Raw genomic sequence first — 6474 nt, forward strand, 5'->3', positions numbered from 1 at the left:
GAGTTCATCATGTTACAAGCCGCATGTGTCTTTAAAACACGTTGCAAATCAGGGTCATGGGGTATGGGAGGGACGTATACTAGAGGATGCCCCTCTATATATCAGATCTTGGTCCATTTGGTGATGATCCCCATGATGGCCACATCTATATGCATAAAAACATTACATAAAAACATAGCTCACACAGAGCATATATTACATAGCCCACATAAAGTATACATAGCTCACATATGCATGCATAGCTTATAAAGAGCATGATTATGCTCTATGCATAAACATATGCATACATAGCTCAAACCATGCATCAACTTAATACATAAGTTAATGCAATATTGCTTTATGCATACAGCATAAAGCAATATTGCATTAACTTAAGTATTAAGCTTATGCATTTGAGCTATGTGTATGCTCTATGCATAAACATATGCACACATAGCTCATAATGTATAAGCATAATATGTATTAAGCATATACTTAATGCATTATGCATAATGCATAATATATACTACATTAAGCTTAATACATAATGCATAATGTATTAAGCTTAATGCATTATTTCATAATGTATTAAGCATTCATGTATTAAGCATAATGTAGTATGCATGATGCAATAAGCTTAATACATAATGTAGTATGCATAATGCAATAAGCTTAATGCATAATGCATTAAGCATTAATACATTAAGGTAATGCATTAAGTATATGCTTAACGCGTTATGCATAATAAATATTGCAATAAGTTTAATACATAATGCATTAAGATTAATACTACATAATGCATAATGTATTAGGCTTATGCCTTAATGCTTAATACATAATGCATAATGTATTAAGCTTAATGCAATATAAGCTACACATAAATATGTGCATACATAGCTCATAATACATAAGCTTAATGCATTATATATTAAGCATTAATGCATTAAGCTTATTACATTATGTATTTTGCATACTTTTATGAATAAAATGATCCATTTTTCTTCATAAACTTATGGTTTTTTTCCAAAATTGGTTTAAAATAACCCTCCTGGTAAATGTAATTATGTAACTTTTTTTAATTAATATACCCCTCTTGATGAACTCACGTGCTACATTTACATATTTTTAGGTGAACCCCTTGAGATATATGCATGTGTCAATAATTGTGTGCTATTTCAGGGTGCTTTTTATAAAGATGCAACTCAATGTCCGAAATGTGGAAAGTCTTGTTACCAAAGTGATTTACAAGGTAAGATGATTCCTCAAAAGCTATCGAGGCATTTTTCTATCATACTCCATATATTTAACATATGTTCTGGTACAAGTTTATTGCCGAACTCATGTCATGGCATGCATACAATTGTTCCATCGTCGATGGCACAATGAGGTTTCCTCTACTAATTCACTAGCATTGCAACACATAGAAGAGGAGTGGTACGAATTTAAGGACGAGCCATGTCACTATGACTTGGATTGGGTATAAATGGATTCAATCCATTTGGTCTCAAATTGAGATGGCTAGTGGTAGTAGTAAACTACAATCTCCCTCCTTGGAAGTTAATAAAAAGGAGTCATGTGATGTTAGCTCTTCTCTTGCCTAACAAGCACAAGGAAAAGAACATGGATGTGTACCTTGAACCTTTGATCAAGGAGCTTTCAGACACTATGGTTTGGCATCCAAGTGCATGATGTGTTCCGAACTCTTACACAATGTAGCACGGAGGTGAAGATAATTTTGATGTGGACAATGAATAACTTTTCAGGATATGGAGAGTGCTTTGGTATGTTCTCTATGGCGTTAAGCACGCTTGTCTTTTGAAAAAGTGATGCTCTACGCAAGCCTTAATTAAAAATGTTGAGATTTTCACCTCACATCTAGCTTGCCTCCTTTTTTCTCAAGCTTGAGTACTCTTCTCCATGACTTAATTTAAAATTCTATTTTGAATCTTTGTCATTGTTGGATGTGGAGGAGGCTAACCTTTTTCTTGAGAGAGAACACTTTTTATTTAATGATGACACTAGTGAGTCTAGTAGGGTGTAGCCAAGTACATCACATGTGTGTGTGTGTGTGTGTGTGTGTGTGTGAGAGAGAGAGAGAGAGAGAGAGAGAGAGAGAGAGAGAGAGCATTACATCATAGCCAAGTGCATAAGGTGTATATAACGGCATTGAAGTGTGAGGATTGCAACTTGAACATGGGATCTCTTCGCCTAGAATATGTGTGATTCCTATACTACTAAGAGAGAGAGAGAGAGAGAGAGAGAGAGAGAGAGAGAGACTACAACAAATAGCCGTGTCTAGAAGAATATATATATGGAAAAAAACCTTTACGTGACTATACTCCTGGCTATGAGCACACGGCTAAAGTCGCACATATAAATGCATATATAGTTGCGTCTGTTTAGCAGCGTATGTAGCTTCTAACTATCTACAAGAAAAAAATGGGACAGAATGGGGGAGAGATATGGGGACATGTGTCTCCACATCTCTCCTCCATTCTATCCACGCTTTTTTTTAAATCACATTATTTAAACACTACTCAATCACATTTTTTAAAAAACACTTAAACACGTAAAACATAAAAAATAATTGTAATATAACAATGTCATGGATTATTTTACAAATTATATACATAGTTGTAAATTACATAAGGTGTTCATGTCCAAAAATAAATAAAGATGAAGACATTAAAAACTAATTCAATTAATGCATCATCTTCTTCTTCATCTTTATCTACACCCGCATCTTCACCACGTGCACCACCACCTTCATCACCATGTGCACCACCACCTTCATCACCACCATCACTTTCAACATCGTCTTGCTACATTAAATAGTGATAAAATTTAAAAATGTTAGCCACAAGCAAAACAAGTTTGGTGATAATTAAAATTCAAGTTCAACTGCTCACTAAGTTGTTCTAGTGAGCTCGTTATGGATATCTGATTAGTGATCACTTTCTTGCGTTTGAGCCACTACCAAGTCTCGACTTCATTAGGATACTTGTGGTAGCTATTCTCCTGAGACATTAGGGGGTGACCTAGATGTTCGTACTCTACACTCCGAGCAAACTTGGAGCTATTAAAGTTGCAAACCACTTATAATGCATGGAGTGATGCAAGTGTTACAAGTCTTCTTAAGTAATATCCAATCAATATATTCTCTTAAATAGAAAATGTCTCTTGTTTTATACTCTCTTATTATTTTCTTTTATATTGTTTGAAATAGAAAATGTCCCTTATTTTAACATATGATTTCGTATGTTATGTTGTAGTCTTCTCAAGAAGATTATTCCCCCTCAAAATCTATTTTTCGCACTCATGAGATGGGGCTAAGACCATATTAGGCAGTTTGGAAAAATCCCATTACTTTGGGAATTTACTTTTCAATCTACTTTTTGTTGTATCTTGAGCATACCAATTCAAAAGTTATCAGAGAATGTGGATTTAGAACCTACTCTTCAAGAGCTTTCCAACGATATGTCACATAAGGGGGTTTTGACAAAATCTTAAAAGGGGAAAATTGGGATTTTCTGAAACTTCCTAATATGGTCTTGGCTTGTAAATTTCTCTCTATGCTAGGTATGTCCAATGATTGCATGCTATTTAGAGGGGTTAATAAAGATGCAAAATAATGTCTACAATGTGGAGAGAGTCGATATAGACATGATTTGCAACAAGGAGACATAATTGCAAGGAGACAGAATTCCTCGAAAGGTGTTGAGACACTTTTCTATCATTCCTTGAATCCTACACATGTTTACATATAAGGGAGTTGTAGAACTCATGACATGGAATGCAACTCATTGCTCAACGTCGATGGCATCATGACGATCATAGTTGATTCACCGAGGTTGCAACATGTGGACCATTAATGGCGAGACTTTAAAGATGAGCCCCATCACTCACATCTTGGCTTAGGCATGGATGGTGTTAACCCATTTGGATTGAAGTCTACATCATGGTCTACTTGGCCTATTGTATTCGTGAATTACAACCTCCCTCCATGGGTGGCAATCAAGAAAGATCATGTCATGCGTACTCTCCTTGTATACTAGGCAAGTATAAGGTGAAAAAAATGGATATATACCTTGAGCCTTTGATTGAGGAGTTTGAGGCACTATGGCAAGGTATTAAAGTGCATGATGTCTCAAGGCCAATAAATAGGTGTGATATGGAGGTGAAAAGATTTTTTCTTTGGAGATGCATGACTATCCCGAATTCTCAGAGTGCTTAGGTACATACTTGAACCTTCTAGCTTTAAACTTTAAACTTTAAACTTCAAACTTGTCTTACTCTATCTCTCAATCATCTTAATTTCATAATAGATTTTACAACCTCTTTTTAGACATCATGCATGTCCGATTTGTGGAGCATAACTTGTTTTAGAGAGGCTCTCTACATTAAAGAAGGTGGTGTATGACAAACATCATCGATTTCTTGCCTCTTCACATCCCAAGCATGTGCCGCATGATATCTCCCCACTTGTGGATAAGAGGTAGAGATTGGTTTGAGGAGAAGCATTCCAAATCCACCAACCAATGGGATGGCAAGACACTTAATCTTCTTTGGACTCCCATATTGGTGTAAGTTTAAGATCAATCATCTCTTAGACCCTATGCACATCCTCAAGAATGTGGCAACAAATATTTGGTACCATGTAATTGGTAAAAGAGATACCAAGGGCATGAGGGATGACTCGTAAAACATTGGTTGCCTTTAAAGTGCATGGCCAATTATAAAAGAGAGTGGAAACATGTTCCCATCAAAGTCACCATGGGTATTGATCAAGAAGAAGTAAAGAAAGGTGAAAAGCATGATTGTCTCTTTTAGTACACCAATGGGAGTAATGCATTCATTGAAGGGTTCCTTCATAGAAACCAAAAAAGAAAGCCGGAGAGGAGCAATTATATGGCCTGAAGACACATGATTGGCAACAGATATTACAAATATTCAAACATTCTTTTATTCATTTTCTAATTATCGTACCTAATTTAAAGGCTTGTATACTAACTTTATATTTTTTCAAAGCATAGTGTATTCTTCCAATAGCTATAGTTGGTTGTTGAGATAAGAAGGTGAAAGAGGCTATTTACAAAATGGGAAGATTGGTGAGGTATGAATCTTCTCTTGAATTCACTATTTAAGTTACATTTAATATTTAGTTTTCTCATGCAATCACAAGTTGTGTATGATAAATAGTATACATGATTGTTATGTATGTAGGTATATATATCCTCAAAGGAGATATATACCTACATACTAGTGTATATCCTCAAAGGAGATATATACCCACATACATGATTGCTATATATGTAGGTATATATCCTCAAAGGAGATAGATCCTAAATCCATTGAGATGTCTCATCTCAATGCTATTGAGGTAGTGTGTATGATCAAGGAAAACTTTCCTAGAACAATACTCACTAGCCAATTACATATTGTGGTACATTTGGTTGATGAAGTGACACTTTGTGGTGTTGTTCATGTTTGATGCATGTTTTTCTTTGAAAGGTTGATGAAAACCTTAAAAGACTCTGTAAGACAAAGAGCAAGGCCAGAAGCAAGCATGGTGGAGGGATGGTTAATGTAGGAGTCTCTTGTGTATATCTCAAAATATCTCTCTCGAATAGATCCTTCCATGCCACGATTATGGAGTAATGAGGAGGATGATCAACTAATCACTAATGTGCCACAAGGAAAAGGAAGGCAACAAAAAATGGATGAAACATTATGCCAAAAGGCGAATACATTCTGTATTCTAAATAGTTCTATCATGGAGAAGTGGATTGAGAGATACAAGGATGCAATCAATAGATGAAAGGACGAGAGAAGAGCTTTTAGAAGAGAAAATAGACACTTGCCATTTCCACCTGGCTTAGAAACTCTTCCAAGTGTGTGGTCAATATGGCTTCTTAAGGCAATATTGGAGGCATAAAAAAATGGAGGGATAGTCATTAAGAGAAGAGCAACATTATGCACAAGGATGTGACCCTCAAGTAAGTATATCCTTGTTCTCTTTCTCATGCTTCGATTGCTATATACCTTGTTTAATGCAAGTTTAATGCAATATATTGAATACCATGTTTTTGTTTAATGTTAGTACAAATTATATAATATAGAGGGAAGGCACTTTTGCATGGAGCATGTGGATTCTAAAAGAAACACATTTCATTGTGGTGTCATGGTAACTTTTGAGCAAGAAAGTTAAGCTAGTAGACATGATACCAGGGATTTCACTGACATAAACGAGAACATGTGAACATGTTAATAACATATGTTAATAACACAAAAAATCTTGTGATCACATGTTATATTCACAAAGCTTTCACAAGGGCCTAAAAAAATTATCTTTGTTGAGCATAAAAAATCTTCTTAGGTGGCCACTCACCGCTATTATGTGAAGATGGTAACATGAGAACATGTGAATAGCTTATTCCCATGTGTAGCCAAGCTTTTAAGGGGTTCCCAAATGGCAAGTGACCTGTTATTTTGTGA

The sequence above is a fragment of the Cibotium barometz genome, chromosome 13 (assembly GCF_041138505.1).
Source record: "Cibotium barometz isolate CiBa-2024 chromosome 13, ASM4113850v1, whole genome shotgun sequence".
In the NCBI taxonomy this organism is placed as follows: Eukaryota; Viridiplantae; Streptophyta; class Polypodiopsida; order Cyatheales; family Cibotiaceae; genus Cibotium; species Cibotium barometz.